Genomic DNA, 15,016 nt, shown 5'->3' on the forward strand with positions numbered 1-15,016 from the left:
GTGGACAAAAAAAATCCACTCCTGGTACCTAAGATTTTCTCCAGCGGCGGGCTGGGAGTCTAATCTTTCTCCTGGCAGAGAAAAGAGCACTTTCCCCCGGACAACAAAGCACGTCCCCCTCCTGAGTGGACAAAAAAAATCCACTCCTGGTACCTAGAATTTTCTCCAGCGGCGGGCTGGGAGTCTAATCTTTCTCCTGGCCGAGAAAAGAGCACTTTCCCCCGGACACCAAACCAGCCAACGTCCCCCTCCTGAGTGGACAAAAAAAATCCACTCCTGGTACCTAAAATTTTCTCCAGCGGCGGGCTTGGGACGAAAATCAATCTTCCTCCCGAAATTAAACCACTATTGGCGGACGCCAGCCCCAAGCGCCAGCCCCGACCGCCACCCCCCGACCGCCACAAGGCGACCGCCACAAGGCGACCGCCACAAGGCGACCGCCACCGGCCCCAAGCGCCAGCCCCGACCGCCACCCCCCGACCGCCACAAGGCGACCGCCACAAGGCGACCGCCACAAGGCGACCGCCACCGGCCCCAAGCGCCAGCCCCGACCGCCACCCCCCGACCGCCACAAGGCGACCGCCACAAGGCGACCGCCACAAGGCGACCGCCACCGGCCCCAAGCGCCAGCCCCGACCGCCACCCCCCGACCGCCACAAGGCGACCGCCACAAGGCGACCGCCACAAGGCGACCGCCACCGGCCCCAAGCGCCAGCCCCGACCGCCACCCCCCGACCGCCACAAGGCGACCGCCACAAGGCGACCGCCACAAGGCGACCGCCACCGGCCCCAAGCGCCAGCCCCGACCGCCACCCCCCGACCGCCACAAGGCGACCGCCACAAGGCGACCGCCACAAGGCGACCGCCACCGGCCCCAAGCGCCAGCCCCGACCGCCACCCCCCGACCGCCACAAGGCGACCGCCACAAGGCGACCGCCACCGGCCCCAAGCGCCAGCCCCGACCGCCACCCCCCGACCGCCACAAGGCGACCGCCACAAGGCGACCGCCACAAGGCGACCGCCACAAGGCGACCGCCACAAGGCGACCGCCACAAGGCGACCGCCACTGGCCCCAAGCGCCAGCCCCGACCGCCACCCCCCGACCGCCACAAGGCGACCGCCACAAGGCGACCGCCACAAGGCGACCGCCACAAGGCGACCGCCACAAGGCGACCGCCACTGGCCCCAAGCGCCAGCCCCGACCGCCACCCCCCGACCGCCACAAGGCGACCGCCACAAGGCGACCGCCACCGGCCCCAAGCGCCAGCCCCGACCGCCACCCCCCGACCGCCACAAGGCGACCGCCACAAGGCGTTAGTGGCCGCGCCCGGTACTTTACTGGACCCTATTTGGCCCGCGGACCGGCCGGCGTCGCTTCCTTGAATGCTTAGCCGCCTTTCGAGCTGCCATGCCGGGCTTGAGTTAGTGGTTTGCGCCCGGTACTTTACTGGACCCTATTTGGCCCGCGGACCGGCCGGCGTCGCTTCCTTGAATGCTTAGCCGCCTTTCGAGCTGCCATGCCGGGCTTGAGTTAGTGGTTTGCGCCCGGTACTCTACGTTAAAAGTCAGGCGGAACGGCTCTGAAGCTCCAGACGGTGCTTCCTTGAATGCTTAGCCGCCTTTCGAGCTGCCATGCCGGGCTTGAGTTAGTGGTTTGCGCCCGGTACTCTACGTTAAAAGTCAGGCGGAACGGCTCTGAAGCTCCAGACGGTGCTTCCTTGAATGCTTAGCCGCCTTTCGAGCTGCCATGCCGGGCTTGAGTTAGTGGTTTGCGCCCGGTACTCTACGTTAAAAGTCAGGCGGAACGGCTCTGAAGCTCCAGACGGTGCTTCCTTGAATGCTTAGCCGCCTTTCGAGCTGCCATGCCGGGCTTGAGTTAGTGGTTTGCGCCCGGTACTCTACGTTAAAAGTCAGGCGGAACGGCTCTGAAGCTCCAGACGGTGCTTCCTTGAATGCTTAGCCGCCTTTCGAGCTGCCATGCCGGGCTTGAGTTAGTGGTTTGCGCCCGGTACTCTACGTTAAAAGTCAGGCGGAACGGCTCTGAAGCTCCAGACGGTGCTTCCTTGAATGCTTAGCCGCCTTTCGAGCTGCCATGCCGGGCTTGAGTTAGTGGTTTGCGCCCGGTACTCTACGTTAAAAGTCAGGCGGAACGGCTCTGAAGCTCCAGACGGTGCTTCCTTGAATGCTTAGCCGCCTTTCGAGCTGCCATGCCGGGCTTGAGTTAGTGGTTTGCGCCCGGTACTCTACGTTAAAAGTCAGGCGGAACGGCTCTGAAGCTCCAGACGGTGCTTCCTTGAATGCTTAGCCGCCTTTCGAGCTGCCATGCCGGGCTTGAGTTAGTGGTTTGCGCCCGGTACTCTACGTTAAAAGTCAGGCGGAACGGCTCTGAAGCTCCAGACGGTGCTTCCTTGAATGCTTAGCCGCCTTTCGAGCTGCCATGCCGGGCTTGAGTTAGTGGTTTGCGCCCGGTACTCTACGTTAAAAGTCAGGCGGAACGGCTCTGAAGCTCCAGACGGTGCTTCCTTGAATGCTTAGCCGCCTTTCGAGCTGCCATGCCGGGCTTGAGTTAGTGGTTTGCGCCCGGTACTCTACGTTAAAAGTCAGGCGGAACGGCTCTGAAGCTCCAGACGGTGCTTCCTTGAATGCTTAGCCGCCTTTCGAGCTCTCCTGCCCGGCGTGGGTTTCGCGTCCGCGCCCGGTACATTATGGAAGCCAAAAAAAAAAAAAATTCTAAGTGCGAGTGGGACCGGCCTGGGGGGCTTCCTTGAAAGCCCATCCGCCCTCCGAGCTCTCCCACCGGTCGTGGGTTGGCGTCCGCCACTGCTCAAAGCGAACTTCAAATTATCTGCTTAATAATGTGGAACACCATTCTTAAGTAGTTTTTCCTTAATTTGGGCTCAACTGGCCGGTAATGATCCCCGGTGTCTGAGATTGATCTCAGTGATCCAAAGAGCCCTGACACGTAATACCATCCATGAGTTTAATTGAAAAACAAAAAATGTAATCTTTATGACACATAAATACAATTTGCATAATAATTTGGAACACAGTGTAGACTTCCAGCGGACCGCGCGCGGCTCGGCTGACGGCGCAGCGCGATCTGGTACCGCTGCGCGGGACGAAACACGCCCCGTGCAGAGTTCCAGGCGGCCGGGAAGACATTTAAGCGCTGCCGCTGCAGCTGCGGCGGGGATTTGCCGTCCTCCGGTGGACACGACGAGTAAATACACCAGCAATCGCACTTACACCGTGTTCCAAATTATTATGCAAGTGACATTTATCTCAGATTTTCCTAAATAGTCGATGCAAAATGAGTCAGCATAATTTTCAAGTCATCAACCATTATTTTGATGAATTCTAATTTTATTGAACAAACCTCCGAATGATCACAGAATTTTTAAAAAATAAAAAACTTAAAATGCACTGTTCCACATTATTACGCACAACAGAGTTTTATAACATTTTATAGGTTTTTATGAACTGAAATGCCCATCTTAAGAATTTACAGCATTAGGAGGTCATATTTACTGAAATCAAAAGCTATTTCAAAGAAAAGACAAACAAGTTACATTTTAACATAGGACCCTTTATTTCAATAAAAAACAAAGTTACATTTTAACATAGGACCCTTTGTTCAACAGCAGCTTCACGATTCTTCCATCCACTGAACTTGTGAGTTTTTGTACAGTTTCTGGTTGAATTTCTTGGCAGGATCTAAGAATAGCCTGCCAGAGCTGCTCTTTGGAATTGAACTGCCTCCCACCTTCGTAGATTTTCTGCTTGACGATGCTCCACAAGTTTTCAATAGGATTGAGGTCAGGGGAGCATGGGGGCCACACCATCAGTTTCTCTCCCTTTATTCCCATAGATGCCAAAGACGTTGACGTATTTCTTGCAGCATGAGACGGTGCATTGTCATGCATGAAGATGATCTTTTGACGGAAAGCACGGTTCTTCCTGTTGTACCATGGACAGAAGTGTTGAGTCAGAAATTCCACGTAGTTAACAGACGTAATTTTGACGCCTTCAGGGACCCTAAAGGGGCCAAGCAGCTCTCTCCCCATGATTCCGGCCCAAAACATCACTCCGCCACCTCCCTGCTGACGCCGCAGCCTTGTTGGGCTATCGTGGCCGTCCACCAACCATCCACGACTCCATCCATCTGTAAAGTCAAGTCAAATCAAGTTTATTTGTATAGCCCTAAATCACAAGCAGTCTCAAAGGGCTTCACATAGACAGAAATTGACAATTATTCTCAAAGCATCCCCTGAGCTCTCAAAAGTGCAAGGAAAAACTTAAAAAACCCTACCTGGCCCATCCAAGGTGGCACGGCACTCGTCGGTGAACAGGACTGTCTGAAAATTTGTCTTCATGTAAGTCTGGGCCCACTGCAGCCGTTTCTGCTTGTTCGCGTTGTTCAGGGGTGGCCGAATGGAGGGTTTCCGCACAACTGCAAGCCTCTGGAGGATCCTGCACCTCGTCGTTCGTGGGACTTCACTGGCACCAGCAGCGTCGAATATTTGTTTGCTCGTCTTTAGTGGCATGCTTGCAGCCGCCCTCTTGATTCGATTTGTTTGTCTTGCAGAAACCTTCCTTGTCGTGCCTTTGTCTGCACGAACGCGCGTTTGCTCCGAATCAGCGACGAATTTCTTCAAAGTTCGATGGTCGCGCTTAAGCTTTCGTGCAATATCGAATGTCTGCATACCTTGTCCAAGGCATCGAACGATTTCACGCTTCTCGACAGCAGAGAGATCCTTTTTCCTCCCCATGGTTGAACGAAATGGCCGAACGCTTAAAAACGCGGAACTTAAATAGACTTGTTAATTACTACAATTGCGCTCACCTGGCAGACTACCATGGACTGTACCATGACTGAGGGTGATTTCAGTACTTGAAAAACAAAAAATGTAATCTTTATGACACTTAAATACATTTTGCATAATAATTTGGAACACGGGACCGTGTTCCAAATTATTATGCAAAGGATATTTATCTCAGATTTTCCTAAATAGCTTCCTTGAAATGTTACCCGGCTTTTGAGCTCTCCTGCCGGGCGTGGGTTTGCGTCAGCGCCCGGTAACATTATGGAAGCTAAAAGAAAGAAAAAAGAAACAAATCTAAGTGCGATTGCTGGTGTCTAAATACATTTTGCATAATAATTTGGAACACGGGACCGTGTTCCAAATTATTATGCAAGTGATATTTATCTCAGATTTTCCTAAATAGCTTTACTCGTCGTGCCGACCGGAGGGAGGCCACTCCCCGCCGCAGCTGAACAGTCATCCCGGCCTAGTGGAGGTCTGCGCAGGGGGGGTCTTCCTTGAAATGTTACCCGGCTTCCGAGCTCTCCTGCCGGGCGTGGGTTTGCGTCAGCGCCCGGTAACATTATGGAAGCTAAAAGAAAGAAAAAAGAAACAAATCTAAGAGCAAGTGCTGGTGTATTTACTCGTCGTGTCCACCGGAGGGAGGCAACTCCCCGCCGCAGCTGCAGAGGCAGCTTTGAAAAGTCATCCCGGCCTAGTGGAGGTCTGCGCAGGGGGGGTCTTCCTTGAAATGTTACCCGGCTTTTGAGCTCTCCTGTCCGGCGTGGGTTTGCGTCAGCGGCCGGTGTCATTTACTCGTCGTGCCGACCGGAGGGAGGCCACTCCCCGCCGCAGCTGAACAGTCATCCCGGCCTAGTGGAGGTCTGCGCAGGGGGGGTCTTCCTTGAAATGTTACCCGGCTTTTGAGCTCTCCTGCCGGGCGTGGGTTTGCGTCAGCGCCCGGTAACATTATGGAAGCTAAAAGAAAGAAAAAAGAAACAAATCTAAGTGCGATTGCTGGTGTCTAAATACATTTTGCATAATAATTTGGAACACGGGACCGTGTTCCAAATTATTATGCAAGTGATATTTATCTCAGATTTTCCTAAATAGCTTTACTCGTCGTGCCGACCGGAGGGAGGCCACTCCCCGCCGCAGCTGAACAGTCATCCCGGCCTAGTGGAGGTCTGCGCAGGGGGGGTCTTCCTTGAAATGTTACCCGGCTTTTGAGCTCTCCTGCCGGGCGTGGGTTTGCGTCAGCGCCCGGTAACATTATGGAAGCTAAAAGAAAGAAAAAAGAAACAAATCTAAGTGCGATTGCTGGTGTCTAAATACATTTTGCATAATAATTTGGAACACGGGACCGTGTTCCAAATTATTATGCAAGTGATATTTATCTCAGATTTTCCTAAATAGCTTTACTCGTCGTGCCGACCGGAGGGAGGCCACTCCCCGCCGCAGCTGAACAGTCATCCCGGCCTAGTGGAGGTCTGCGCAGGGGGGGTCTTCCTTGAAATGTTACCCGGCTTTTGAGCTCTCCTGCCGGGCGTGGGTTTGCGTCAGCGCCCGGTAACATTATGGAAGCTAAAAGAAAGAAAAAAGAAACAAATCTAAGTGCGATTGCTGGTGTCTAAATACATTTTGCATAATAATTTGGAACACGGGACCGTGTTCCAAATTATTATGCAAGTGATATTTATCTCAGATTTTCCTAAATAGCTTTACTCGTCGTGCCGACCGGAGGGAGGCCACTCCCCGCCGCAGCTGAACAGTCATCCCGGCCTAGTGGAGGTCTGCGCAGGGGGGGTCTTCCTTGAAATGTTACCCGGCTTTTGAGCTCTCCTGTCCGGCGTGGGTTTGCGTCAGCGGCCGGTGTCATTTACTCGTCGTGCCGACCGGAGGGAGGCCACTCCCCGCCACAGCTGAACAGTCATCCCGGCCTAGTGGAGGTCTGCGCAGGGGGGGTCTTCCTTGAAATGTTACCCGGCTTTTGAGCTCTCCTGTCCGGCGTGGGTTTGCGTCAGCGCCCGGTAACATTATGGAAGCTAAAAGAAAGAAAAAAGAAACAAATCTAAGTGCGATTGCTGGTGTCTAAATACATTTTGCATAATAATTTGGAACACGGGACCGTGTTCCAAATTATTATGCAAGTGATATTTATCTCAGATTTTCCTAAATAGCTTTACTCGTCGTGCCGACCGGAGGGAGGCCACTCCCCGCCGCAGCTGAACAGTCATCCCGGCCTAGTGGAGGTCTGCGCAGGGGGGGTCTTCCTTGAAATGTTACCCGGCTTTTGAGCTCTCCTGCCGGGCGTGGGTTTGCGTCAGCGCCCGGTAACATTATGGAAGCTAAAAGAAAGAAAAAAGAAACAAATCTAAGTGCGATTGCTGGTGTCTAAATACATTTTGCATAATAATTTGGAACACGGGACCGTGTTCCAAATTATTATGCAAGTGATATTTATCTCAGATTTTCCTAAATAGCTTTACTCGTCGTGCCGACCGGAGGGAGGCCACTCCCCGCCGCAGCTGAACAGTCATCCCGGCCTAGTGGAGGTCTGCGCAGGGGGGGTCTTCCTTGAAATGTTACCCGGCTTTTGAGCTCTCCTGCCGGGCGTGGGTTTGCGTCAGCGCCCGGTAACATTATGGAAGCTAAAAGAAAGAAAAAAGAAACAAATCTAAGTGCGATTGCTGGTGTCTAAATACATTTTGCATAATAATTTGGAACACGGGACCGTGTTCCAAATTATTATGCAAGTGATATTTATCTCAGATTTTCCTAAATAGCTTTACTCGTCGTGCCGACCGGAGGGAGGCCACTCCCCGCCGCAGCTGAACAGTCATCCCGGCCTAGTGGAGGTCTGCGCAGGGGGGGTCTTCCTTGAAATGTTACCCGGCTTTTGAGCTCTCCTGTCCGGCGTGGGTTTGCGTCAGCGGCCGGTGTCATTTACTCGTCGTGCCGACCGGAGGGAGGCCACTCCCCGCCACAGCTGAACAGTCATCCCGGCCTAGTGGAGGTCTGCGCAGGGGGGGTCTTCCTTGAAATGTTACCCGGCTTTTGAGCTCTCCTGTCCGGCGTGGGTTTGCGTCAGCGCCCGGTAACATTATGGAAGCTAAAAGAAAGAAAAAAGAAACAAATCTAAGTGCGATTGCTGGTGTCTAAATACATTTTGCATAATAATTTGGAACACGGGACCGTGTTCCAAATTATTATGCAAGTGATATTTATCTCAGATTTTCCTAAATAGCTTTACTCGTCGTGCCGACCGGAGGGAGGCCACTCCCCGCCGCAGCTGAACAGTCATCCCGGCCTAGTGGAGGTCTGCGCAGGGGGGGTCTTCCTTGAAATGTTACCCGGCTTCCGAGCTCTCCTGCCGGGCGTGGGTTTGCGTCAGCGCCCGGTAACATTATGGAAGCTAAAAGAAAGAAAAAAGAAACAAATCTAAGAGCAAGTGCTGGTGTATTTACTCGTCGTGTCCACCGGAGGGAGGCAACTCCCCGCCGCAGCTGCAGAGGCAGCTTTGAAAAGTCATCCCGGCCTAGTGGAGGTCTGCGCAGGGGGGGTCTTCCTTGAAATGTTACCCGGCTTTTGAGCTCTCCTGTCCGGCGTGGGTTTGCGTCAGCGGCCGGTGTCATTTACTCGTCGTGCCGACCGGAGGGAGGCCACTCCCCGCCGCAGCTGAACAGTCATCCCGGCCTAGTGGAGGTCTGCGCAGGGGGGGTCTTCCTTGAAATGTTACCCGGCTTTTGAGCTCTCCTGCCGGGCGTGGGTTTGCGTCAGCGCCCGGTAACATTATGGAAGCTAAAAGAAAGAAAAAAGAAACAAATCTAAGTGCGATTGCTGGTGTCTAAATACATTTTGCATAATAATTTGGAACACGGGACCGTGTTCCAAATTATTATGCAAGTGATATTTATCTCAGATTTTCCTAAATAGCTTTACTCGTCGTGCCGACCGGAGGGAGGCCACTCCCCGCCGCAGCTGAACAGTCATCCCGGCCTAGTGGAGGTCTGCGCAGGGGGGGTCTTCCTTGAAATGTTACCCGGCTTTTGAGCTCTCCTGCCGGGCGTGGGTTTGCGTCAGCGCCCGGTAACATTATGGAAGCTAAAAGAAAGAAAAAAGAAACAAATCTAAGTGCGATTGCTGGTGTCTAAATACATTTTGCATAATAATTTGGAACACGGGACCGTGTTCCAAATTATTATGCAAGTGATATTTATCTCAGATTTTCCTAAATAGCTTTACTCGTCGTGCCGACCGGAGGGAGGCCACTCCCCGCCGCAGCTGAACAGTCATCCCGGCCTAGTGGAGGTCTGCGCAGGGGGGGTCTTCCTTGAAATGTTACCCGGCTTTTGAGCTCTCCTGTCCGGCGTGGGTTTGCGTCAGCGGCCGGTGTCATTTACTCGTCGTGCCGACCGGAGGGAGGCCACTCCCCGCCACAGCTGAACAGTCATCCCGGCCTAGTGGAGGTCTGCGCAGGGGGGGTCTTCCTTGAAATGTTACCCGGCTTTTGAGCTCTCCTGTCCGGCGTGGGTTTGCGTCAGCGGCCGGTGTCATTTACTCGTCGTGCCGACCGGAGGGAGGCCACTCCCCGCCACAGCTGAACAGTCATCCCGGCCTAGTGGAGGTCTGCGCAGGGGGGGTCTTCCTTGAAATGTTACCCGGCTTTTGAGCTCTCCTGTCCGGCGTGGGTTTGCGTCAGCGGCCGGTGTCATTTACTCGTCGTGCCGACCGGAGGGAGGCCACTCCCCGCCACAGCTGAACAGTCATCCCGGCCTAGTGGAGGTCTGCGCAGGGGGGGTCTTCCTTGAAATGTTACCCGGCTTTTGAGCTCTCCTGTCCGGCGTGGGTTTGCGTCAGCGGCCGGTGTCATTTACTCGTCGTGCCGACCGGAGGGAGGCCACTCCCCGCCACAGCTGAACAGTCATCCCGGCCTAGTGGAGGTCTGCGCAGGGGGGGTCTTCCTTGAAATGTTACCCGGCTTTTGAGCTCTCCTGTCCGGCGTGGGTTTGCGTCAGCGGCCGGTGTCATTTACTCGTCGTGCCGACCGGAGGGAGGCCACTCCCCGCCACAGCTGAACAGTCATCCCGGCCTAGTGGAGGTCTGCGCAGGGGGGGTCTTCCTTGAAATGTTACCCGGCTTTTGAGCTCTCCTGTCCGGCGTGGGTTTGCGTCAGCGGCCGGTGTCATTTACTCGTCGTGCCGACCGGAGGGAGGCCACTCCCCGCCACAGCTGAACAGTCATCCCGGCCTAGTGGAGGTCTGCGCAGGGGGGGTCTTCCTTGAAATGTTACCCGGCTTTTGAGCTCTCCTGTCCGGCGTGGGTTTGCGTCAGCGGCCGGTGTCATTTACTCGTCGTGCCGACCGGAGGGAGGCCACTCCCCGCCACAGCTGAACAGTCATCCCGGCCTAGTGGAGGTCTGCGCAGGGGGGGTCTTCCTTGAAATGTTACCCGGCTTTTGAGCTCTCCTGTCCGGCGTGGGTTTGCGTCAGCGGCCGGTGTCATTTACTCGTCGTGCCGACCGGAGGGAGGCCACTCCCCGCCACAGCTGAACAGTCATCCCGGCCTAGTGGAGGTCTGCGCAGGGGGGGTCTTCCTTGAAATGTTACCCGGCTTTTGAGCTCTCCTGTCCGGCGTGGGTTTGCGTCAGCGGCCGGTGTCATTTACTCGTCGTGTCCACCGGAGGGAGGCCACTCCCCGCCACAGCTGAACAGTCATCCCGGCCTAGTGGAGGTCTGCGCAGGGGGGGTCTTCCTTGAAATGTTACCCGGCTTTTGAGCTCTCCTGTCCGGCGTGGGTTTGCGTCAGCGGCCGGTGTCATTTACTCGTCGTGCCGACCGGAGGGAGGCCACTCCCCGCCACAGCTGAACAGTCATCCCGGCCTAGTGGAGGTCTGCGCAGGGGGGGTCTTCCTTGAAATGTTACCCGGCTTTTGAGCTCTCCTGTCCGGCGTGGGTTTGCGTCAGCGGCCGGTGTCATTTACTCGTCGTGCCGACCGGAGGGAGGCCACTCCCCGCCACAGCTGAACAGTCATCCCGGCCTAGTGGAGGTCTGCGCAGGGGGGGTCTTCCTTGAAATGTTACCCGGCTTTTGAGCTCTCCTGTCCGGCGTGGGTTTGCGTCAGCGGCCGGTGTCATTTACTCGTCGTGTCCACCGGAGGGAGGCCACTCCCCGCCGCAGCTGCAGCGGCAGCTTTGAAACGTCATCCCGGCCCCCTGGAACTGTGCGCGGGGGGGGCGATGCGTCCCGTGCGAGGTACCAGGTCGCGCTGCGCCGTCTGCCTGGCCGCTTTGGGCCCGCTGGAAGTCTATTAAAGCTCCGCGATCTCCGCCTCGGTGCTTAAAAAGCGTCCATCCGCTCTCCTGGAGCTTCTTTCGGTCATCTCGTCCGCGTGCACGGCCTGCCGGTGGCACCGGCTGGAGCTCCGCAAAAAGCTCCATTTCTGTTAAAAATGCTTAGCCGCGTCCCTGGAAGCCCAATCGGGCGTAGAAAGTGAGGGGGAAGGCCCCCAAAGCACCGGCTGGAAGTCCCAAAAAAGCTCCATGATTGGTCAATAATGCTTAGCCGCCTCCCTGGAAGCCTAATCGGGCATAAAAAGCTAGGCGGAACGGCCCCAAAGCTCCACACGGAAGTCCCAAAAAAGCTCCATGATTGGTCAATAATGCTTAGCCGCCTCCCTGGAAGCCTAATCGGGCATAAAAAGCTAGGCGGAACGGCCCCAAAGCTCCACACGGAAGTCCCAAAAAAGCTCCATGATTGGTCAATAATGCTTAGCCGCCTCCCTGGAAGCCTAATCGGGCATAAAAAGCTAGGCGGAACGGCCCCAAAGCTCCACACGGAAGTCCCAAAAAAGCTCCATGATTGGTCAATAATGCTTAGCCGCCTCCCTGGAAGCCTAATCGGGCATAAAAAGTTAGGCGGAACGGCCCCAAAGCTCCACACGGAAGTCCGAAAAAAGCTCAAAAATTTTCTAAGTGCCAACGGCTCATTCGCCGTAATGTGTCCGCTCCGCGCTGGTTCCCCGGTCGGCCGCGAATAGCGCAAAATCAGCCTCACGGAAGTTCGAAAAAAGCTCAAAAATTTTCTAAGTGCCAACGGCTCATTCGCCGTAATGTGTCCGCTCCGCGCTGGTTCCCCGGTCGGCCGCGAATAGCGCAAAATCAGCCTCACGGAAGTTCGAAAAAAGCTCAAAAATTTTCTAAGTGCCAACGGCTCATTCGCCGTAATGTGTCCGCTCCGCGCTGGTTCCCCGGTCGGCCGCGAATAGCGCAAAAATCAGCCTAAGTGCAGTACCAACCTTGGCGTGTTGGTGCGCCAGAGTACGATGAGTTGGTCCCCCTAGTCACTGTACTCATTACCTTTACCCCCTAATCGCAAAATATAGTCAGAACGTATATGCAGAAGACTATTTTTTTCTTTTTTAAAATTTTCTAAGTGCCAGCGGATGCTGGCACACGAACTGTCCGAGCTACGACGGTTCTCCGGTCGGACAGCGAGGGTGAAAAAGCGGTCCTAAAATCACCGAGGGCTGCCGCACAAGTTGTCCGAGTGGCGACGGTTCCCCGGTCGGCCACGAATGTCGAAAATTCGGCCTCTCCACCACGGAGGTCGGTGAGAATTTCAGAATATTTTCTAAGTGCCAACGGCTCTTGCGCCGTAAAGTGTCCGCTTTGCCTGGTTCCCTCGGTCGGCCACAAATAGCGAAAAATCAGCCTCTCCTTCTGGAGCTCGCCTAAGTGCCAACGGCTCTTGCGCCGTAATGTGTCCGCTTTGTCTGGTTCCCTCGGTCGGCCACAAACGGCGAAAAATCAGCCTCTCCTTCTGGAGCTCGTGCCAACTTTGGCGAATATTTTCTAAGTGCCAACGGCTCTTGCGCCGTAAAGTGTCCGCTTTGCCTGGTTCCCTCGGTCGGCCACAAATAGCGAAAAATCAGCCTCTCCTTCTGGAGCTCGCCTAAGTGCCAACGGCTCTTGCGCCGTAATGTGTCCGCTTTGTCTGGTTCCCTCGGTCGGCCACAAACGGCGAAAAATCAGCCTCTCATTCTGGAGCTCGTGCCAACTTTGGCGAATATTTTCTAAGTGCCAACGGCTCTTGCGCCGTAATGTGTCCGCTTTGCCTGGTTCCCTCGGTCGGCCACAAATAGCGAAAAAATCAGCCTCTCCTTCTGGAGCTCGCCTAAGTGCCAACGGCTCTTGCGCCGTAATGTGTCCGCTTTGCCTGGTTCCCTCGGTCGGCCACAAACGGCGAAAAATCAGCCTCTCATTCTGGAGCTCGTGCCAACTTTGGCGAATATTTTCTAAGTGCCAACGGCTCTTGCGCCGTAATGTGTCCGCTTTGCCTGGTTCCCTCGGTCGGCCACAAATAGCGAAAAAATCAGCCTCTCCTTCTGGAGCTCGCCTAAGTGCCAACGGCTCTTGCGCCGTAATGTGTCCGCTTTGTCTGGTTCCCTCGGTCGGCCACAAACGGCGAAAAATCAGCCTCTCATTCTGGAGCTCGTGCCAACTTTGGCGAATATTTTCTAAGTGCCAACGGCTCTTGCGCCGTAATGTGTCCGCTTTGCCTGGTTCCCTCGGTCGGCCACAAATAGCGAAAAAATCAGCCTCTCCTTCTGGAGCTCGCCTAAGTGCCAACGGCTCTTGCGCCGTAATGTGTCCGCTTTGCCTGGTTCCCTCGGTCGGCCACAAACGGCGAAAAATCAGCCTCTCATTCTGGAGCTCGTGCCAACTTTGGCGAATATTTTCTAAGTGCCAACGGCTCTTGCGCCGTAATGTGTCCGCTTTGCCTGGTTCCCTCGGTCGGCCACGAACGGCGAAAAATCAGCCTCTCCTTCTGGAGCTCGCCTAAGTGCCAACGGCTCTTGCGCCGTAATGTGTCCGCTTTGCCTGGTTCCCTCGGTCGGCCACAAACGGCGAAAAACCAGCCTCTCCTTCTGGAGCTCGCCTAAGTGCCAACGGCTCTTGCGCCGTAATGTGTCCGCTTTGCCTGGTTCCCTCGGTCGGCCACAAATAGCGAAAAACCAGCCTCTCCTTCTGGAGCTCGCCTAAGTGCCAACGGCTCTTGCGCCGTAATGTGTCCGCTTTGCCTGGTTCCCTCGGTCGGCCACAAACGGCGAAAAATCAGCCTCTCCTTCTGGAGCTCGCCTAAGTGCCAACGGCTCTTGCGCCGTAATGTGTCCGCTTTGCCTGGTTCCCTCGGTCGGCCACAAATAGCGAAAAACCAGCCTCTCCTTCTGGAGCTCGCCTAAGTGCCAACGGCTCTTGCGCCGTAATGTGTCCGCTTTGCCTGGTTCCCTCGGTCGGCCACAAACGGCGAAAAATCAGCCTCTCCTTCTGGAGCTCGCCTAAGTGCCAACGGCTCTTGCGCCGTAATGTGTCCGCTTTGCCTGGTTCCCTCGGTCGGCCACAAATAGCGAAAAACCAGCCTCTCCTTCTGGAGCTCGCCTAAGTGCCAACGGCTCTTGCGCCGTAATGTGTCCGCTTTGCCTGGTTCCCTCGGTCGGCCACAAACGGCGAAAAATCAGCCTCTCCTTCTGGAGCTCGCCTAAGTGCCAACGGCTCTTGCGCCGTAATGTGTCCGCTTTGCCTGGTTCCCTCGGTCGGCCACAAATAGCGAAAAACCAGCCTCTCCTTCTGGAGCTCGCCTAAGTGCCAACGGCTCTTGCGCCGTAATGTGTCCGCTTTGCCTGGTTCCCTCGGTCGGCCACAAACGGCGAAAAATCAGCCTCTCCTTCTGGAGCTCGCCTAAGTGCCAACGGCTCTTGCGCCGTAATGTGTCCGCTTTGCCTGGTTCCCTCGGTCGGCCACAAATAGCGAAAAACCAGCCTCTCCTTCTGGAGCTCGCCTAAGTGCCAACGGCTCTTGCGCCGTAATGTGTCCGCTTTGCCTGGTTCCCTCGGTCGGCCACAAACGGCGAAAAATCAGCCTCTCCTTCTGGAGCTCGCCTAAGTGCCAACGGCTCTTGCGCCGTAATGTGTCCGCTTTGCCTGGTTCCCTCGGTCGGCCACAAATAGCGAAAAACCAGCCTCTCCTTCTGGAGCTCGCCTAAGTGCCAACGGCTCTTGCGCCGTAATGTGTCCGCTTTGCCTGGTTCCCTCGGTCGGCCACAAACGGCGAAAAATCAGCCTCTCCTTCTGGAGCTCGCCTAAGTGCCAACGGCTCTTGCGCCGTAATGTGTCCGCTTTGCCTGGTTCCCTCGGTCGGCCACAAATAGCGAAA

The sequence above is a fragment of the Syngnathus typhle genome, unplaced genomic scaffold (genome assembly GCF_033458585.1).
Source record: "Syngnathus typhle isolate RoL2023-S1 ecotype Sweden unplaced genomic scaffold, RoL_Styp_1.0 HiC_scaffold_125, whole genome shotgun sequence".
NCBI classification, from domain to species: domain Eukaryota; kingdom Metazoa; phylum Chordata; class Actinopteri; order Syngnathiformes; family Syngnathidae; genus Syngnathus; species Syngnathus typhle.